The 21,577-nt window shown below is 40.0% G+C and overlaps 1 pseudogene; it reads right to left on the bottom strand.

Annotated features, from left to right (window-relative positions):
- Positions 1-678: 678 nt before the first annotated feature.
- Positions 679-21,577, bottom strand: LOC111154367 (annotated as a pseudogene).

Raw genomic sequence — 21,577 nt, 5'->3', positions numbered from 1 at the left:
GATACTAAGTGGCTTTAACTGATTCCTTCCTCCCATTTTGTGTTATTGTTTATTAGTATTTTAGTGCCATATTTTAAAAAAATACCACCAAATTAATTATTATTATTGTTGATATCGTTTCATTCAAAATTGCCTGTTCCAATTTCCCTTTTTTTTCCTTTTATTTTGCTTCTTACATCTCATTCCTTCCATCTGGATTCAATTTCTTTATTGGTGAAGTACATACGTTAATAGTTCTTATTTGTCTGAAAATGTCTTTATCCTTATGTGATAGTTTAGCTGGGGCTAGTATGCTAAGTTAATAGGTATTTTCTCTCAATATTTTTTTTTTTTTTTTAAGATTTTATTTATTTATTTGACAGACAGAGATCACAAGTAGGCAGAGAGGCAGGCAGAGAGAGAGGGAGGGGGAAACAGGCTCCCCACCGAGCAGAGAGCCCGACGTGGGGCTCGATCCCAGGACCCCGGGACCATGACCTGAGCCGAAGGCAGAGGCCTTAACCCACTGAGCCACCCAGGCGCCCCTTCTCTCAATATTTTGGAGACATTTTTCTAGAGTCTATTGATGCTACTGGGAAGAATGCTGTTAGTCTAATTACCATTTGTGGTGATCTGTCTGTTCTTCCTGGCTACTTTTGGAATCTTCTTTATATCTTTGATGTTCTATGATTTCTGTTACTAGTTGGAGATTCTGTGTTGTGTGAATGGAGGTCTCAATTCTTCAATTTCCCATGAAAGATTTACATGAAGATCCATGCTAGAAGAAAGACAACCAGCAGGAAAGCAGCAAGCACAAAGCAATTTCTTTAGGACAGATGGGAGAATGCGCAGGCCCAGAGGTGGTAATTGCACTAAAGCTACAGGGTTTTTTTCTTTGTATGTAAGTGGGGTCTTGGATCATGGACAGGCTGATCTCTAATGGAGGCTCTTTCAATCATTCGGGGGGGGGGGTGCTCCTCTCACTGGTCAGGAGGGGGAGTTTTTGACTGCTCAAGGTTTGTACCAGAACCATTATGGCAGCATTTTTCCATGGAGAAGGGGAATGGCAATGCAAATGAATTGTAATGAGCCTAGAGGTTACCCTGGGGCAGAGGTGTGAGAGGAGAGCCCACGTTCTGTACCTGTTGCTCTTGATCTGTCAGCCTGGGGATGCTGGAAGCCACAAGGTCAGGATCTTGTGAGCCACAGAGTCAGGATGCCATGCCCCCAGGCTTCCAATGTATAACCTATTTATCACCACCCTTGCCTCCAGTTCGTGTCTAACTGCCTACTCTCAGTTTCAATACAGTATGCCAAGATATGGATTTCTAAAATTCTGTTTGGATATGTCATGCTCTTTTCTGTGGATTTATGTCTTTCATTAATTCTGGAAAACTTCAACTATTATAATTCAAATATCTTTATTTCTTTCCTTCCAGAACATTTACTAGATATATATTAGACCTTATCTCTCTATCCCAAACACATTCTTTCATATCATTCATTTTATTATTTCTTTGCATTGCGTCTTGTTAATTTTTATTTCCAGTTTTCTTTTTCCTTTAACCTACTGGCAAAAAAAAAAAGACTCTTCAGACCCTTTTAAAATAGAGGGTCATAGGGAAAGGGAAGGAAAAATAAGACAAAATCAAAGAGGGAGGCAAACCATAAGATACTCTTAACTATAGGAAACAAACTGAGGGTTGCTGGAAGGGAGGGTTGTTGTAGGGATGGGCATTAAGGAAGGCACATAATGTGATAAGAACTGGGTGTTATATACATCTGATGAATCACTGAACTCTACCTCTGAAACTAATTATATACTATATGTTAATTAAATGAATTTAAATAAAATAACATTTTAAAACTTTAAAAAACTTTTAAAAATATATAATTTCATATTATTTTGATATCACATGAGTACAAATTTCAATGTAAAACAAACAGCACTATGTAAGAGACACAACATTAAGGCATGATGTAAATCACCACCTCCTAAACAACAAAGGATAATGGACATGTTGTCATATTCCTACTACCTGTGTTACTTCTTATCCCAATACATAAACCATTAGGCACCCGAGAGTTGGAAGATTTTCTTGAATGTAAACTTCAACAGCTTATATTTTGTGTTTGATCTTATTTATTATTTTCAAAATTTTCTGCATTTTAAATCTCTTTATAACTTTTCTTTATCCATAGCTAAACTTCCTTTATTCTGTCATTATCCTAAGCAATTAGATATTAATCACATGAACTACTAATGTCCACAAATCTAAAAATCAAATGCAAAACTCTTCAGCCAGGTTGCATAAGATATGTATTTAAACACACAAAATTCCTAGTGCTGGGGCACCTGGGTGGCTCAGTCGTTAGGTGTCTGCCTTCAGCTCGGGTCATGATCCCAGGGTCCTTGGACTGAGCCACGCATTGGGCTCCCTGCACGGTGGGAAGCCTGCTTCTCCCTCTCCCACTCCCCCTGCTTGTGTTCCCTCTCGCTGTCTCTCTCACTATCAAATAAATAAAATCTTTAAAAAAAAATTCCCTAATGCTTTGTGACTCATCTAAATTCTATTTTAGAAGAAGTGATGATTTCAGCTTCCATATTCTGGACTATTTTTTTAAATGTATTTAAAAATGATTGATAGTAACTGGAATAATTGTTATTTTGTAAATTAATCAAGATTCCCAAAATAAAATGCTATGCTCAGTTCTATTTGCATTTAAAGACCCATCACATGTGCCTGGGTGGCTCAGTTGGTCAAGCTTCTGTCTTTGGCTCAGGTCATGATCCCAGGGTCCTGGGATCAAGTTCCTCATCCGGCTCCCTGATCAGCAGGGAGTCTGCTTCTCTCTCTATACCTCCCAGATGCTTGTGATACCTGTCTTTCTACCCCCACCCTCAAATAAATGAATAAAATCTTTAAAAAAAAATACATGAAGGGTGCCTGGGTGACTTAGTCGTTAAGCATCTGCCTTTGGCTCAGTTCATGATCCCAGCGTCCTGGGATTGAGCCCCACATTGAGCTCCCTGTTCATCAGGAAGACTGCTTCTCCTCTCCTGCTCCCCCTGCTTGTGTTCCCTCTCTCTGTCAAATAAATAAATGAAATCTTTAAAAAAATACATGAAAATTCTGCACATCATCATGATGAAGCTTATTTTCAATATGCAGTACTTCAATTTTGATGACATGGTTTGTTCCGACAGGTCCTTTTTCAGGCTGAACACTAAAATGGCAAATTCCTGTAGATTTCCAAGTGGGCCTGGGGCCAGGGGTGCATACCACTTCCTTCCTAATGATGATGGATGACTTTGATCTACATTTTTCCCCTGACCAGCATTCTGAGCATGATGGTAACTATAAGCTGAGGCAGCTGTGTTGCAAAATATGAAACACCACAGTATCTGAAGATAAATACTGTCAGCATAATTGAAAACCAGAGCTGCCAAAGAAACCACCAAGATTAACTGGACTGCTGTGTTTACTTTGCCAATGCATGTTGGTTTTCATTTAGCAGTGACACAGCAAGGATTGAAATACTTAGAAAGTGTTCTCAGAGTTGGAAGAATGCAATATCTGACATAAAAATGGTAGCAACCAATATTACATCTTTGAAATTATCATATAACTAAGTGAAACTGGAGTAAGATATGCAGAGGTCAAACTAATATATAGGATGTTGATAGGGATTTCACCAGCAAGGGGACCAAGAACATTTTCCCAAGGTGATTAATAATTGTCCCAATTTCAAGCAATAAATCCACCCGGCAAATCAGGGAACCCAATAGAATGAAAACTCTTAGTGCAATATCCAAAACTTCTCTAGTAACCAAATGGCCCCAAATTAGAGCCAAGTTGATGTTCTTCATTAACAACACATATGGACATGTCCATGGGTTTTCATTCAGGCTTGGTGGTGCTAGTCAGGCCCCATGGTCTGCTGGGTCTGCAGAATGAGGATCACCTTCCCTGTGCACAAGCAATGGCACCTCCCAGGGGATGGATCATATCTATCGTCCAGCTGACTTGTTCTCTTTTCAGGTGTCTAATAAGCTATTTGGCCCATCCATGATTCATAATTCTTTTTCTTTTAAAAAAATAAAATTTTATTTTATTTTTTTTATTTTTATATTTTTCATTTTTTTATTTCTAGAAATTCTACTTTAAGGTATCTACCCATTGTTTTTCATAGTGATACCATTTTCTTTGGGTTTATTTCTTCATTTATCAATTTAAATATACTATGTCATATCTCTTAGGTTTCAATTCCATTGTCTCAAGTTTTTAGGGCTCAAATCCTGATATTTACTGTGTCTGCTGACTTGTGCACATGGTGATTTTTTTTCCTTACATGTTTTTATATTTTATTACTTTTTGTTACAAGTTTTTTAAAAGATTTATTCATTTCTCTTAGAGAGATAAGAGAGCAGGGGAGGGGCAGAGAGAGAGAATCTTCAAGCGGACTCCACGTAGAGCCTGACCTGACATGGAGCTCGATCTTAAGACCATGAGATCATGACCTGAGCTGAAACCAAGAGTCAGATGCTCACCCTACTGTGCCACCCAGGTGTCTCTATTATTTTATATTTTTTGAGAGAGGGAGAGTGTGGGAGTGCATGCAAGAGTTGGGGGGGAGGGGCAAGGGAAGAGGAAGAGAGAATCTTAAGGAGGCTCTAGGCCAGCGCAGAGCCTGATGAGAGGCTCCATCTCATGACCCTGAGATCATTGGCAGAGTCAAAATCAAGAGTCAAATGCTTAACTGATGGAACCACCCAGGCATCCCTACAAATATGTTTTTATTGGAATTTTATTGGAATTATTGGCATACTAAAAATTATTTTTTTCTTCCAATTTTTAATTTAAATACTAGTTAGCTAACATACGGTGTAATGTTGGTTTCAGGAATAGAATTTCATGATTCATCACTTGCATATCACACACAGTGTTCATCACAAGTGTCCTCCTTAATCCCCATCACCCATTTAGCCTAACTCCACCCACCTTCTTCCAGCAAACCTCAGTTTGTTCTCTGTAGTTAAAAGTCCCTTAAGGTTTGTTTCCTTCTCTCCTTTTTCCCCCCTTCCCAATATCTTTTTTGTTTCTTAAATTCCACATCTGAGTGAAATCATATATTTGTCTTTCTCTGACTGACTTATTTCACTTAGCATGATATACTTTAGTTCCATCCACCTTATGTACTTTTAAAATTGTGATTCTGAACTCATCACTGATGAGACTTGCTTGTTTTTCCTGAGAGAAATCTTTGTGGCCTGGATTGGCCTCCTGCCAGAGAAGTTTTCCATTTAATTCTCTCAGAATTAAGTGAGGTATCACTGGCTTGGGATCAATTATTAGAAGAGTTCCTTGGCCTGGAGGTTCTGAGACCATGAGAGTAACCAAAAAGGAGTAACCAAGAGAAAATGAAAGGCATGTCCTCATGAAATAAAGCTCCAGGTTTTCATATTCTCAACTGAAACTATTTTCTTTTTTTCCCCCCCTTACTTAGATTCCAAGCAAAAACAGGGACATTCTTTGTTGTCATTTGGTGCTGGTGGGCGGATTATTATTATTTTTTCCTAGTTTACCCTTTTATTGAGCTTCTGCTTGTAGATGACCCTGGCTGTGTGTATGGGCCTTAGTTCTAACTTCTATTCTTTGCAGGACCAAGAACTCATCTTCATTTCTCACAAGGTGGTAAAATCCCAATGCCTAAGTTACTGGGTTCTAGCATTTTCCTCAGGAAGCCACAGACTCTGTTCTCACTACTTATTCTTCTCACTACTCTCCTTCATAACTTTCTCTTGTTGCTGATGTTTGTATATTTCTTCCCTTTTCTTGTGAATTCATCTATGCTTTTCAAATGTTATCTTTTTGGTCATAAATATATATAACATTTCCGGGTGTGAGAGTGGAGGACTTTCAGGTAGTTTACCTCTTTCTTCATATTGCCAGAATTGTAAGCCACTTAATCCTTAATCCTTTAAACCTCAAGTTTCTCACCTTTGAAATAGAAATAAAGATACCTATCTTTGCTCTGAGAGTAGGCTAAAATACGCACCTAAATGCCTGGTCCAGAATCTGGCATGTGGTCAGTACTAAGTAGTCATATAAGGTTCATTTCTTTCCTTGAACTATATATAATGTGCTATAGCTACTTCCCACCCTACTTTGCACAAGGAACCCAAGGAAAGATCTAGGGTCATAAATACCAGGACCCCTGGAGGCATTCATCCTGATTGATTCTGCTCCTGATAGAGGAAGTAATTTGCCAAGGTGATTTTTAGTACACTCTGGCAAATACCAAGTAAAAAAGAGTTATAGAAAGCCATTCTATTAGGCAGAACTCAACAGTGAGAATAGACCAGGGACTTGCCCAAGTGAGAATTTTTTTCTGTTCCTCTTCAAGCATTTCCAAACTTGTTCCAGATTGACTTGAGCCCTCATGGCAGAAGGAGGTGTTTCTGAGTACTTTTAAGCTTATTTATATACATTCCTTTATTCAAATTCAGCATTTGGGAGAGAGGAGTGAGAGAATAGTCACTTTTATGTTAAATAAAATAAAAAACATTGTGCCAACATTATTAAAATTTTAAATTAAAGAAAGAAGATATTCATACATAATCCCATGTTCCTAAAATATTGTACCTTTAATTATCCATGATCTTTTCTAATCCTTTTTCATTTGCCTAAATTTTACATTCTTTCAATGATAGTATAGAAATAATTTTACATTATGCTTTTTTATATAAGAAATATTTTTCATGTTGGGGCACCTGGGAGGCTCAGTGGGTAAAGCCTCTGCCTTTGGCTCGGGTCATGATCCCCGGGTCCGGGGATTAGGCCCCGCATCAGGCTCTCTGCTCGGCAGGGAGCCTGCCTCCCCCTCTCTCTGTGCCTGCCTCTCTGCCTACTTGTGATTTCTGTCTGTCAAATAAATAAATAAAATCTTAAAAAAAAAAAAAGAAATATTTTTCATGTCATCCCTTACTCCTTATGTTTATAATCCCTTTAAAAAGTTTTTGTTTTGGTAGAATATACATAACATACTTACCATTTTAGTGTTTTTTTTTTTTAAATTTCTTAAAAAACATATAATGTGTTTTTATCCCCAGGGGTACAGGTCTGTGACTTGCCAGATTTACACATTTCACAGCACCATTTTAGTGTTTTTTAAAAGATGTTATTTATTTTTTAATAGATTTATTTTGAGAGAGAGTGTGTGTGTGTGTGTATGTGTGCCTGTGCACTTGAATGAGGAGGGGAGGGAGGGGCAGAGGAAGAGGGAGAGAAGCAGGCTCCCCATTGAGTTCCCCTGAGATCATGACCTGAGTTGAAATCAAGAGTCAGATGCTTAACTGACTGAGCCACCCAGGCACCCCATCATTTTAACTGTACAACTAGGTAGTATTAACTATACTCACATTGTTGTACAACCCTCACCATTGTCCATTTCCAGAATGTTTTCATCTTCCCAAGCTGAAACTCTGTGATACACTGACACATTAGCTCCATCCTCTTAGCAAAACAAGACTGTAGGTCAGGTAGGGCAGTCAATTGCTGAGGTCTGCCGTACACCATCACAGGCATCCAAATTCTGCAGATGGGAAAGAAAGGTAAGGTTCCCTGACCATTTTGGCTCTCCTTGCCCTCACTTCTCCACTCATGAAGAAGAAGTGAGGGCAAAAACATCAAAACTATTTTAGATAGGTAATAACATTCCTCTTATCCTGATGCATGTTACAAAGTAACAGTGATTGGAAAGAAACAAAATAGAAACCAAAACAACAATAGAACAGATCAATGAAACCAACATCTGGTTCTTTGAAAGGATCAATAAAATCAATAAACCTTTAGCCTGACTCATTAAAAAAAAAAAACAAAAATCAAAATAAAAATGAGAGAAAGAGAACTCAAATAAAATCAGAAATGAAAGAGGAGAAATGACAACCAACACTACAGAAATACAAAGGATTATAAAAGAATATTATGAAAAATTATATGCCAATAAATTGGGCAATCTAGAAGAGATAGGTAATTTCCTAGAATCATCTAACCTCACAAAACTGAAGCAGGAAGAAATAGAAAACTTGAACAGATCAATTACCAGCAGTGATATCAAATCAGAAATCAAAAAATCCCAGAAAATAAGTCCATGTCCATGGCTAGGTGGCTTCACAGGTGAATTCTACCAAACGTTCAAAGAAGAGTTAATATCTATTCTTCTCAATATATTCCACAAAATAGAAAAGGAAGGAAAACTTCCTAATTCATTCTATGAAGCCAGTATTAGCCTGACATTAAAACCAGATAAAGGCACTACAAAAAAGGGAACTATAGGCCAATATCTCTGATGAACATAGATTCAGAAATCCTCAACAAAATATTAGCTAACTGAATCCAACAATACATTAAAAAAATCACTCATCACAATCAACTGGGATTTATCCCTCGGATGCAAGGGTGGTTCAATATTTGCAAGTTAATCAATATGCTCCATCACATCAATAAAAGAAGGGATAAAAACCATATGATTGTTTCATAGATGCAGAAAAAAACATTTGACAAAGTATAACATCCATTCCTTATAAGAACTCTCACCAAGGTAGGATTAGAGGGAACATACCTCAACATAATAAAGGCCTTATATAAAAAACCCCACAGATAACATCATACTCAATGGGGAAAAAATGAGAGCATTTCTCCAACATCAGAAACAAGACAGGGATGTCCACTCTCACTACTATTACTTAACAATGTACTGGAAGTCTAAGCCATAGCAATCAGACAAGTGGAAGGAATAAAAGGGATCCATATTGGTAAGGAAGAAATAAAACTTTCACCATTTGTGGTTAACAGATACTATACATAGAAAATTCTAAAGTCTCCACCAAAAAACTGCTAGAACCAATAAATGAATTCAGTAAGTTGCAGGACACAAAAATCTGTGGTATTTTTATATACTAAAATGAAACAACAGAAAGAGAATTAAGAAAGCAATCCCATTTACAATTGCGCCAAAGATAATAAACTACTTAGGGATAAACATAATCCAAGAGGTGAAAGACCTGTACTCTGAAAATTATTAAACACTGATGAAAGATATTGACGATGACACAAACAAGTGGAAAGATAGTCCCTGTTCATGGATTGGAAGAACAAATATTGTTAAAATGTCCATACTATCCAAAGCAATCTACAGATGTAATATAATCCCTATCAAAATTCCAACATTTTTCAAATAACTACAACAAACAATCTTAAAATTTGTAGGGAACCACAGAAGACTCCAAATATCCAAAACAATCTTGAGAAAGGAAAGCAAAGCTGGAGGCATCACAATTCCAGATTTCAAGTTGAATGACAAAGCTGTAGTTATCAAAATGTTATGTTACTGGCACAAAAATTGGCACATAGATCAATGGAAGAGAATAGAAAACCCAGAAATGAACCCATAACTATATGGTCAATTGATCATCAATAAAGAAGGAGAGAATGAATCTGCAATGGTAAAAAGACAGTTTCTTTAACAAATGGTTTTGGGAAAACTGGACAGCTACATGCAAAAGAATGAAACTGGGCCACTTTCTTTCACCATGCACAAAAATAAACTCAAAATGGATGAAAGACCGAAATGTGAAACAGGAAACCATCAAAATGCTAGAAGACAATACAGGCAGTAATTTCTCTGTCATTGCCATGGCAACATTTTTTTCTAGGTATATCTCCTGAGGCAAGGGAAACAAAGGCAAAAGTAAACTATTGGGACTACATCAAAATAAAAATCTTCTGCACAGCAAAGGAAGCAATGAACAAAACTAAAAGACAGCCTACTACTGAATGGGAGAAGATATTTGCAAACTGACATTCTGATAAAGGGTTAGTATTCAAAATATATAAAGAACTGATATAACTTGGCAGCCCAAAACAAAATAATCTAATTTAAAAATGGGCAGTAGACATGAACAGACATTTTCCCAAAGAAGATCTATAGCTGGCCAACAGACACATGAAAAAATGCTCATCACTCGTAATTAGGGGAATGCAAATCAAAACTACAATGAGATATCACTTCATGCCTATCAGAATGGTTAAAATCAACAATAGGTGTTGGAGAGGATGTGGAGAAATAGGAACCCTTGTACACTATTGGTAGGAGTACCAACTGATACAGCCACTGTGGAAAAGAGTATGGAGTTTCCTCAAAAGGTTAATGATAGAACTCCCCAGTGATCTAGTAACCACACTACTGGATATTTACCCAAAGAGTACAAAAACACTAATTTAAAGGAATACATGCACCCCAATGCTTATTGCAGTATTAGTTACAATAGCCAAGATATGGAAGCAGCCCATGGGTCCATCAATTGATGAATGGATGAAGAAGATGTGGTGTGTATATATATAGTGGAATATTACTCGGCCATGAAAAGAATGAAATCTCGCCATTTGCAATGACATAGTTGGAGCTAGAGAGTATAAAGCTAAGCAAAATAAGCCAGTCAGAGAAAGACAAATACCATATAATTTCACTCATATGTATGAAATTTAAGAAACAAAACAAATAAGCAAAGGGGAAAAAAGAAAGAGTCAAACTAAGGAACAGACTCTTAACTATGGAGAATCGATGGTTACCAGAGGGGAGGTGGCTGGGGCATGGGTGAAAGAAGTGAAGGGGATTAAGAATGCACTTATTGTGATGAACACTGAGTAATGTATAGGCCTGTTGAATCACTATATTGTACACCTGAAATTAATGTATCACTGTATGTTAGCTCTACTGGATTTAAAATTAAAACATTAATAAAAACAGTAACTGATTGAAACCATATAATGTGCAATTTAAAAGATTTGTTAGTGCAATAGAAGAGAAATTTCAGGAAATCAAAATTGTATAGAATTTATAACATGCTAGAAACTGTATCACAGCAGGAAAAAGAATTGCTATTTAATCTGCTTTGTAGAAATTGGATCTCAGTAGGGAGAAGAATAAACTTGGAGCTATACCATAGAATGGACCTTCAATAAGCCAAAGAATAAACTATTTAAAGACAACCCGTCAAACAAAGGAGATTGAAGTAAAAAATTAGCATAATTGAATACTACCCAAGACTCTGATGGGGCAGCTCGAATGTCAGTATTGCCTGACTCTGGGGGATTGTTCACGTACAAAAGTCTATGGTAGCAGAAAACGTTGTAAATACATGTTAAAAAGAAAAAAACATAGGTTGGGGAATTTTATTTCTGAAGAAGTATAAAAATTTTATAGACATATATCACTGAGCACCTGGGTGGCTCAGTCAGTTAAGTGTCAGCCTTCGGCTCAGGTCATGATCTCATGGTCCTGGGATGGAGCCCCAGAGCCAGCTCCCTGCTCAGCAAGGAGTGTGCTTCTCCCTCTTCCTCTGTCCCTCCCCCTGCTCGTGCTCTCTCTCTTTCAAATAAATAAATAAAATCTTTAAATATATGTAAAATATGTATATATAAATTTTATATATTTAAATGTAAATATGTATATGTGTATGTGTGTGTGTATATATATATGGTTACAATTTGGATTCCACTTTGAATGTAGTAAAAAATGAATAGATGCTTTGTTGCTGATGGAAAAGATACAGCATCTTATCACGTGCCAAATGTCCATCCTTGTTAGTGATTAAAAACAGACAAATGAAAACAACTCAGAGATACTATTATATCCCCATTAAAGTAAAAAAAAAAAACTAGTGATAAAATCCCATGATGACAAGCCTGGGAAGAAATAGTTTCATGAGAAATTGTGTATTAGCGCGGTCTTTTTAGAGATCAGTGTGGTGATCCCCCTCAAGTATTGTAAAGGTATTTATAAGTTTTGACAAAATAACTGCTTGCTGCCACAGGGAAACACTTATTGTTTAATGCTAAAGATGTTTATAACCAATGAATTATAAAAACATAAAGGGAAATAAATAGACATGTGCCTAGCTGTTAAAAATGGCAAAAACATGGGTGCCTTGGTGGCTCAGTTGGTTAAACATCTTATTCATGATCTCAGCTCAGGTCTTGATCTCAGGGTTGTGAGTTCAAGTCCTGTATTGGGCTCTGTGGGCGGCATGAAGCCTACCTTAAAAAAAAATGGCCAAACTGTTTGATGTAAAGTGAAAGATCAGAATGTGGACTATTGTTCTCTGCTGGCTACCATGGTATAAAGCTTTATATATACATTGATAAATAATAGAACTAGTACTAGTTCAATTTACAGAGCACTTGCTAGGAGGTACGCTAGCTTCTCAGAGACAGAAAAAAAATTCAAAGACACCCAGATAAGTGCAGATATTTTCATTATGGTAAGTGATACCAAAACAAATATAACAGCTAGAACTTAGGGGGTAATTAATATGTCCAAGTACTATTCTAAGCACTTAACATAACTCTTAAATAATTATCCTGAGAACGCTGTGAGGTGGAAACCACTATTACTCTATTTTACAGATGAGGAAGCCGTGATAAGAGAGGTCACGTCCTGTGCCTGAGGTCATGGAGCTCTGAGAGAGGTCAGCTTAAGGTTGGGCTGGAGCTTCAAGATGGAGCAGCTAACCCACACTGGGGAGGACAGGAAGTGTTTTCTCTGAGAGGGTGATAACCTGCTCTGAGTCTGGCAGGACAGGAGGGAGACAGATGGGGGCAAGGTCATTCCTAGCAGAGAAACTGAGTGACTACAGGCAGAGAGGAGAGGCAGTGTGGCATGGTGTATACAGGGACCGGACACAAGGCAGGTTGCTGGAACACGAAGCTGCGTGGGGAGAGTAGCAGATGTGGGAGGAGGTCGAATCAGTAGGGCTTTACAGGCCACGCTGAAAACTTGGACTTGGTTTTGTCAAATTTGACCTTAATGGTGGAAGGGAGAAGAACTAGCACTTATTGTTCACCAACATGTGACAAGAGTTTTATGAGCTTGAAAAGGGTTATTTCAACAGATTATATTCTTTCTATAAAGTTTTCTCTAGTAAAAGGAAATAAAGACCACAGATTATTTTAATCAGGCAAAAGTCTCTGCGACAACTTATCCCATTTCATCATTGTAAGAAAGATGCTGTCTGAATTAATGTTACAAAGTACTGTTTTATTTTTTTTTAAAGATTTTATTTATTTATTTGACAGACAGAGATCACAAGTAGGCAGAGAGGCAGGCAGAGAGAGAGAGAGGTGGAAGCAGGCTCCCCGCAGAGCAGAGAGCCCGATGTGGGACTCGATCCCAGGACACCGGGACCATGACCTGAGCCGAAGGCCGAGGCTTTAACCCACTGAGCCACCCAGGCACCCCCAAAGTACTGTTTTAAATGAGAAAGTGATAAGAATAATATCCACAAATTATTTATCCTAGATAAAAGCCTCATAAGTATTATATCATTAACCTTAAAGTGACAGAATCAATTAACCAGAAACCAATTTGTTAGAACTACAAATCCTCTTTTTTGAAAGGTATTTTTTTCTTTTGATGATTTTATTAAGTTTTCAATTTTAATTCCAGTATAGTTAACCTACCGTGGTATATTAGTTTTAAGTGTATGATACAGTGATTCAACAATTCTCTACATTACTCAGTGCTCATCATCATGGTTAAGTGTACTCTTTAATCCCACCACCTACTTACGAACACAAACCATCTTGATCTCACCCTGTGATTTGATTTTAAGGAGAAATAAGCAGAAGACAAGAAAAGCGTTGATATTAAAATATATAAAGAGAAAGCCAACTTCCGGGTCAAGTCCTAAGGTCGATGAACATTTGTTGCATCTCACTGCCTCTACCCTGTGGCATGTGGAATGAGGTCTGGCATCCAGAGCAATGACCACTGACCATTCAGGATGGCAATTATCAGCTCAGTTTATTATGCTATACTTAATAAGGCCGGAAAATTGAACAGACTGTATAGAATATTTTTTTCAAATGAAGGATTCACTCATTTTAGCAAATGCTTACTGTGTTATTAACTTTGTGTGGGGCCTTTCTAGGAGTTGGGTCCTCGATCTCACAACCCTGAGATCATGATCTGAGCTGAGGCAGACGCTTGATCAACTGAGCCATCCAGGTCTCCCGGAAGGGAGCACTTGAGCTGAGACTTGTGGTGTGGAGTTTGGTCAGGTAGACAAGCGGGAAGGAAGTGTACTTCAGGTTGGGAGAAGTCCCAACCCCAGGTGGAAAGGCTCTGAAGCCCTACTGAGCGTGGTGGGTTCGCAGACATATGAAGAGTTCTCTGTGGTGGAAGATAGAGTTGGCAAGAGGTGTGTGAGACAGTGAGGCTGCTTGGTCCTCAGGGGCCAGATTCCCAAGGGCCTCAAAGAAGGTGGAATTGGATAGATCATGATTAGATTCACGTAATCCAAAGCTTACTCCGGAGGCAGAGCAGAACCACCACGGAGGGGACAAGAAGGGTGGGGATCAGCAAGACAGAAGCCATCTCCGGGCATGACATAGCTGTTTCAACTGGGATGCCTGGCTAGCTCTGCTTGGTGGGAAGCCTGCTTCTCCTTCTCCCACTCCCCCTGCTTGTGTTCCCTCTCTCGTTGTGTCAATTAAATAAATAAAATAAACAAATAAATAAAATTAAATAAATAAAAATCTTAAAAAAAATTAACTGTCTCAACTGCAGCTGATGCGGTGAAGAGAAAATGCACCAGAGCTGTTGAGGGAGACAGCAGTGGTGAATGTGGTGGAAATTGAGAGGAGAATAGAAGAGGAACCCAAGTTTTTGGCCCAGGCCCCTTGTGGTCGTGGTACTCGTAGGTGAGATGAAAGCAGGAGGAGGTTGTGGGGGTTGAGACATAAGTCCTTTCATACTTTAATCACCATAGGACCAAGGTTATTCCATCCAGTTTTGGTGATGGAATAGCTCAAGTCAGACCAATCCTTGAGGTCACTGAGGGAGACGCAGTGTGCCATTTTTCATTTCTAAGAAGCAAAAATAGATCCTGTTCAGTTTTTTTCCCTTTTAAAAAATAATTATACAACTTTCACATGACCCTATGCCTGTTGGAAAAGTTCAAGTGTTGTAGTTTTCCTTTACTAGGTTTAGCAGAATAAATTAGCAGTCCTCAAACTTTCTGAATTCAGGACTTCTTTATAATCTTAAAAATTATTGAAGATCCCCCAAAGCTATAGTGATGTGGATTATGTCTATGGATATGTACCACATTAGAAATTAAAACTGAGCAATTTAAAAACTGTTTATTAATATATTTTAAATGACTCATAACACATGTTAACAAAAAACCCGTTTAATGTCGATATAAATAACATATTCCTAAGTAAAAATATATTTTCCAAAAAATATTTAGTGAGAGTAGTGGCATAGTTATACAGTTAGGGTAACCTGCTCAGTAACAGGTTGATGTTCTCATATATGCTTCTGCCCTCAATGTGTTGCTATATTACACATCACACACCTCTGGAAACTTCCGTACATACGTGAAAGAAAGGGAATAACAAAAGCAAATTATAGTTTTGTTTCATCATGGAAGTAGTTTTAACCTCACAGATGCCCTGAAAGTCTCTTGGGGACCACAGAGGCTCCTCCTGGGCTACACTTTGAGAATCCTTGAGCTAAGTACATTAGGGAATCCTCATAGTTGAAGTATAGTTGGGTTTCACCGAGGTGCTTAACAGTCTCAAGAGAGACAGCAGCCACCCCTGCCCACCCAGTTTCTTCTTCAATTTAGCTCTGCCTCCACACAGCTTTGTGGCATTTCATGAGTCACACAGCTCTCTGGTTGTTGGTTGCACCACCTGTGAAATGAAATGGTAAAACTAGACTATCTTGCAGGATTCTTCATGCTTTAAATTACCATGCATTAGTAGGTGCTCAGTACATATATTTTGAACGAGTGTGTGAAAAAACGAATAAAGACAGACTTCATGGTGTTATTGAAAAGGCTTTGCATTGAGTGGAAACTTGTACCAGAATTCAGGGTCACAGACACACCTATTTTGGGACTAGGTGTCCTCAACAGATGAAGTAAACAGATATAAGACAATGAGGAATGGTGGGATCCATGAGGAAGTGGAGGGCTCATATCCTAATTAAAGGAAAGAAAATTTGAAGTTTGTATTAGGCACTATTCTAGACCAACCTTATAGGCTGGTTTGGCCTGTGGGCTTTGAGCTGGAACTTTTGAACCAGATGGTCACTTGGGTTCCTTATGATTTACTGGACCTCCTCCTGGAAGACCAGGTGCCTCATGCCCCTTCTCTTCTTCCCCCCAACCTAAACCTATTCATGGGAAGGGATCTAATAAACTCATTCATTGAAGCCAACTTCAACCAATGAGACCAATACCATGTGACATTTGCACTTTTACGGTGTTAGTCTTAAGCCAATATCGAGAAACTCTGATGCTGGAGGTTGAGAATCAGTGATGAGACCAGAGCAGAGAGCCTTGGCTGTGCCCCAGAATCCACGCTACATGTGCCTACATGCCCAAACCTGGGAGTTGAAGCTCTGCCTATAAAGATCTTCTCCAGGGAATCACTAGGTGCTTTGATCATCAGAGGCATTTCTCCTGGGAATCTATGTCCTGAGGAGGTCTCAGGTATTGTAGGCCCCCACCTGGAGCCAGGGCCCTCCTTTCTAATAGAATTCGCTTCCTACAGCCACCCACAGGAGTTTGCTACAGTTAACCAGCATCTTTGATGCCATATATCAGGGCTTCCTGAAGAGCTCTGCTCCTCAGGTGGGATATTTCAGAAATGTTGAGATGGACAGCCTGCTATCTTCCCAGAAAACATGTTGGAAAGCCGATAAATCCTTTTCTGAGTGCCTTGCCCTCCTCCTCCACACTCCCTAGTGCCAGGGCACTAGGGATGTACTAAGGAGAGCCCTAACTGAGCCATTACTAGAAGAACCATAGAAGGGTAGGTGAAGGTAGAGGGGCTTTTTGGTCTCCTAAAAATGACGGATCTAGAGTCTGGATTGACCTTCAACTAACCAATCCTATATACCATCTTGATTTGCCAAATGCCTTCAGGCAGATATTACTCTCAAATCCTGGGGTCTCAGATAAGAGAGTTCTAGGCCTCTAAGACTTCTTCTTTGGTCACTAATATTAAGGGAAATGCAGCTTTCTCTACTGGTATAAATCAAGGCTATTACAATCAAGATTATTACAAAACAAGCTTCAAGGATCAGGGAGGACCCACCTATTTTTTTATTTTTATTTTTATTTTATTTTTATTTTTTTAAGATTTTATTTATGTGACAGAGAGAGAGATCACAAGTAGGCGGAGAGGCAGGCAGAGAGAGAGAGAGAGAGGAGGAAGCAGGCTCCCCACTGAGCAGAGAGCCCGATACGGGGCTCGATCCCAGGACCCTGGGATCATGACCTGAGCTGAAGGCAGAGGCTTTAACCCACTGAGCCACCCAGGTGCCCCAGGACCCACCTATTTTAAGTATTGGATACACACAAAAAATTCTAGGTCCCACAAAAGAATCCTTAGAGTTTTGTTCCAATGGAATCTGACTGTTCCTCACCCCTCAAATAATTGTCAGACCATTGCCTCCTTTGTTTATGAATTGTGCACACACAGGGAGTCTCAAGAACATTTGGAGACTGGGTTTAGGAGTTATGATCACATGCCATGTGTCCAAGTTACAACAGAGGTGGCCATGAAATTTGAGCAATGGAGGACAGCAAGGCATAGTGAGAAGGTCACAGAGATGATGCAAAGTAATCCCTGATATGGAAAGAGACAAGGAGTGGGTCTCCTCTAGCTCTTTGCTTTGGTTTTTCCTCTTTGAATGAGTCACCCTAAAGGGCCTAGAAGTATCACTGTAGAGATGCTATGGGAAGACCCTATGTCTAGACCACATTGGCCAGATTGTTCCCCTCTCCTCCAAACACACACACACACACACACACACACACACACACACACAAACACACACTCACACACACACAGAGGAGCTGGGAAGAGAGCTGAACCTACTACTGTCCTTAGACTTAGCAATGGAACCCCCTGCTCTGATCTCTGGCCCTTAGGAGGTTCCTCATTTCCGAGAGACTTCTTCAAAGGTGGTTTTCCTCTGGTGTCTAAGACTGTGCCTAGCAGTGTCATCTGGACAGGGTCTTTTAAGCCCAGATAGGAACCTACATGGGCCTTGGTCTGTTGTCTCATCCCACCTCTTTGGGTATTCTCCACCATCTAGCTTGTGCATGGGGTTGACCAGATGTCTCCACAGGCTCTAGGACTTGTTCTTATATGGGGTTCCCAGGGATGTAGAGTCAATTCCAATTCCTAGAGGGGGGCCTGCAGGGCAAATTGCTTTGGTAGCAGGTGTGACATTTCTTTTGTGGGATTCTTTTTGTGGGATTGTGTAAGATTGGCTGCCAAAAGTGTGCTAATACTCTACCACACACACCCGAGGGGCAGCCCTGCCTGAACCCATCCATACATCAAAGAGGTAATGGGGGATTGAATCACCTTCAGCACTTGTGTTGGTTTGTGTGGGAAAAGAGGAAGACGGAGGAGTCTGGGAGTGAAGGGGAGCCCATTTCCTCTGCTCTTCCTTTTAGTATACCTGTGATAGAAGGCTGCCTGTCTTGACTCTCTGGCACCAGGGTTTGCCTCAGGCCTCTGGAAAGTGAGACATCATCAGGCACTTGCCTAGTGGAGGAAAAAATGAGTGCTTGAAAGTGAAAATTCCCACTGGGCAGGGATGTGGACCATTAACTCTCCTTCTAGAACTCAACCGAAGTCTCTCTTAGATCTGAACTTTGGGGTTTTTTTGTTTTTTTGTTTTTTTTTTTTAATGACAACTTCTAGGGATGGGACCGCAATATGCTCTATTCCACCCTATAAAATAGAAGTGTGCTTCGGAACAAGCTGCTGGGCCGCCTCCCCAGGTACCTCAGACACCTTCTGGGTACAGTCCTGGCATTTTCCCCACACCATCTGTACCAAATTTAACTTGAAATTCATTGAACTCAACACAATACTTTTAATTACTATTTTAATTAATATCTTATTTTTAAAGATTTATTTATTTATTTATTTGAGAGAGAGAGAGAGAGAGAGAGCATGGCAGGGAGAGGCAGAGGGAGAGGGAAAGTGAGAGAATTTCAAGCAGACTTCCCACTGAGCGGGAAGCCCAACAGGGAACTTGATCTCATGACTCTGGAATCATGCCCTGAGTTGAAATCAAGAGTCAGATGCTTAACCAAGTGAGCTACCCAGGCACCCCTTTAATTAATATTTTAAAACTTTTTTTAGGGGCACCTGGGTGGCTCAGTGGGTTAAAACCTCTGCCTTCGGCTCAGGTCATGATCTCAGAGTCCTGGGATTGAGCCCCACATCGGGCTCTCTGCTCAGCAGGGAGCCTGCTTCCTCCTCTCTGCCTGCCTCTCTGCCTACTTGTAATCTCTGTCTGTCAAATAAATAAATAAAAAATCTTTAAAAAAAATTAAAAACAAACAAACAAACAAAAAAAAACACCTTTTTTTATAATCTGTCTTCCTCACTAGAATATAAACTTGTTGAAGCCAGGGATGATGCATGTCTCATTCCCAGTTGACAAGATCAGTTAACAGGGTAGAAGCCCAGCACATATTTTCCAATGGTTAAGTGAATGATTTTATCACTGGGCTTTGGTTTGGTGGACTAATTGCCCATGTGCATTCTACATTCTGTTCCTTTTAAATTCTTAGGTCCTGTTTATGTTTGATGGAACTTCTTGTGTATTGCTAATGGTTCTTTCCTTGAAATGGTCTTCTGCCATTGCCTTGCCTTTCAGTTTAGTCCAGTCCCACTAACATCTCTCAAGTTTGGTGGTCTGGGGTGCAGGTCTATGAGACGTGCAACTGGGGAGGGTCTGCTATTTTCTATTTATGGGACCTTGGGCAAGTTATCCACCTTACCAAATGTTAGTTTCTCCATCTGAAGTAACAAGGACAAAAATATCTACTTCATAGAGTATTATGCTGCGATACGTCTTACTGCTCAGTACATGGGCACACTGCCTCATGTGCCATAAATTCTAATACTGCTTTTTGCTCAGCGCCTACTGCTAACCACTGGCTTGTGTTAACCACTGGCGGTACAGAGATGAACAAGATGCCTTTTAAATCTCCTAATTGAGACAGAAGTGGCCTGAGCACCAAACCTGGGTATGGGGGTGAGGCAGGACTGGTTCTCAGGTCTCAGAGCTTGGAGCAAAGATGAGAATGAAAGAACTATGGGAAGGGAGAGGTCAAAATGTCTCACCAGGTGAATTAATGGTCTAAAAAGGATGGGCGGGGTGAGACTCTGTAGATGGGGCACCGAGGTGGCTCAGTAGGTTGGGTGACTACCTTTGGGTTGGGTCATGATCCTAGGGTCCTGGGATCGAGCCCCACATCAGGCTCCTTGCTCAGTGGGGAGCCTGCTTCTCCCTCTCCCTCTGCCTGCTACTCTGCATACTTGTGCGCTCTCTCTCTCTTTCTGTCAAACAAGTAAATAAATAATTCTTTAAAAAGAAAAAAAAGAAGAATGTAGAGAGGACAGGCCCAGGGGTGGCAAGTGGAGGCCGAGGCAGTCCCTGAGCTGCAGGTTTTTTAAAAAATAAATCTTTGAGACCTCAGATGTAGTCTCAGGTATAGAGAGAGGAGTTAAGGGCTTGCCAGATGCTGTTGTTAAGGAGTTTAGAGTCTATAAAGAAAACTGATGTGTAAGCAAACAATATTATAAACAGGGGTAAGGGTGCACTCAAAGTCTAGAGGAAGCACACAGGAGGGAGTGATTACAGCCGGGGCATGGGAGGGACTGTGTGGTGGGTGTGGCAGGAGCTGAGGAAGGCTTCAGAGAGGAACAGCCTAGGAGGATTTGGAGGATGAGAAAGAATTTAGTGGGGGTGAGGGTTGGAGTGGGTGGAGGGTTGGGACCTAAAATGGAGGAATGAAGCAGAATGGTATGTTTGGGCATTTTCAAGGTTCTTTCATGATTAGGGCTTTATCTGGACTCTCAGGGGTGCATGGCCTAGGCTGGTGGGGCGTTTTGGGATTCTTTTTCCAATAGACAGGTTAGATTCAATTTTCTTTACAGAGAGTGGGTCCCACTTGGGTTAAAGAAGGCCACCATGATCCCTGAGGCAACTCCTCTCCTGTTCTCAGTCTTCGGGGGGGCTGGGTAGGAATACTGGCTTTGGAGTCTCATGGAACCATGCCATTTATCAGTTGTGGGGCACTGAGAAAACTGCCTCACCTTTCTAAACTTAGAGTTTCTTCATCTGTAAAACAGGGATAGAAAATGTTGCACACTCGACAGGGTTGTTGTAATAATCAAATGAGATAATGTGTGTAAAGGGCTTAGTATTAAAACCAATACATATGCTTGGTACAGAAAGGTAAACGTCATTCATTCACACATGCATTGGAGTTCACCATTTAACATCAGACATGGGGAACACAGGTATGGACAAGGCCCAGTCCCTGCCCATAAGAAGCCTGTGCTGAGTATTTGTGTGGGAGTACAGGCAAGTAAACAGGTGATTACTGCGAGTATGATGGTTGCTGTGGCGAAGGCACACGCAGAGTGTTGACGGGAGCACCAATGAAGGGCACTCTGGTTGCCATGATGATGACAATCGTCAT

The sequence above is a fragment of the Enhydra lutris genome, unplaced genomic scaffold (assembly GCF_002288905.1).
Source record: "Enhydra lutris kenyoni isolate GAN:26980312 unplaced genomic scaffold, ASM228890v2 scaffoldscaffold37, whole genome shotgun sequence".
NCBI lineage: Eukaryota > Metazoa > Chordata > Mammalia > Carnivora > Mustelidae > Enhydra > Enhydra lutris.
The sequence above is the reverse complement of the archived record's forward strand: the minus strand, read 5'-3'. Positions and strand labels throughout refer to the sequence as shown.